Source organism: Sinocyclocheilus grahami, unplaced genomic scaffold, assembly GCF_001515645.1.
Source record: "Sinocyclocheilus grahami isolate Dianchi unplaced genomic scaffold, SAMN03320097.WGS_v1.1 scaffold476.1, whole genome shotgun sequence".
Lineage (NCBI taxonomy): Eukaryota > Metazoa > Chordata > Actinopteri > Cypriniformes > Cyprinidae > Sinocyclocheilus > Sinocyclocheilus grahami.
The window spans coordinates 217,937-218,775 of record NW_015505655.1 but is presented as its reverse complement, the minus strand read 5'-3'; the positions used below and the strand labels follow the sequence as shown (position 1 = coordinate 218,775).

Below are 839 nucleotides of genomic sequence, written 5' to 3'. Positions count from 1 at the left end.
AATTCAGATTAAGCATTTTAAATAGACTGCAGCATTAACATTTTGTCAGAAATTCTAGTAAATTTAATTTAATTTTTAGTTGTCTGTTCAGAATTGTGATGTCTGTTTGAAACAAAAAAAATTGGGATTCTCTGTATCCAGAATCATGCAGCTCTAACTTAAGTTATTAAAACGGACTTTTAAAGAAATAGTCGACAAAAACAAAAAAATCCGTCATTTACGCACCCTCAAGTTGCTTAACACAAAATAAGATATTTTGAGGAATTTTTGTAACCAAACAGTTGTGGGGTACCATTGATTTAAAAACAAATATTTTCATACCGTGGAAGTCAATGGTGCCTCACAAAAAAAACTAAAAACTTTATGCATTATTTTGTCAGTCTATTACGTCCATGTCAGAGAGTCTGAATGTGAGAAACTACCTAACAGAAAAATATCTAAAATGCATATGCATACATTATAAGCTGATTTTATTCTGAATAAATAAACCGTAATTCTCTATTAATTTGCCCTTCCAGTGATTTTCCAATATATTTACCATTAAAGTTGTTTTTTCTTATCCTTAGTATAAGTTATTTCATATGGTATTTTAACATGTGTATGTAACATAATATTTCACGTTTACTAAACACATCCTAGAAAAGTTGTCATCCTAGAAAAGTTGTCTATCCGAATGGTATGAAAACACTTTGGTTTTTACTGTAGGGGAGGGCAGCATCCTCATACATCATCTTCCTGACAGTTTAAAATGTCCTTTTTTTAATTATTATTTTTAGTATCACCATGATTCAGCGAAGCACAAAAGTGCTATTTTAATGTTATCTTATATAGCTATATAT

General features: G+C 29.6%; 1 long non-coding RNA gene across 1 annotated transcript in view; it reads left to right on the top strand.

The window, feature by feature from the left end:
- The window catches only part of LOC107553657 (uncharacterized), a 4,287-nt gene extending 3,500 nt beyond the window's left edge, over positions 1 to 787 (top strand). Inside the window, exon 6 of the long non-coding RNA XR_001604980.1 lies at positions 706 to 787. This is a non-coding gene — a long non-coding RNA (uncharacterized lncRNA). The remainder of the gene's footprint in view (positions 1 to 705) is intronic.
- Positions 788 to 839: the final 52 nt, after the last annotated feature.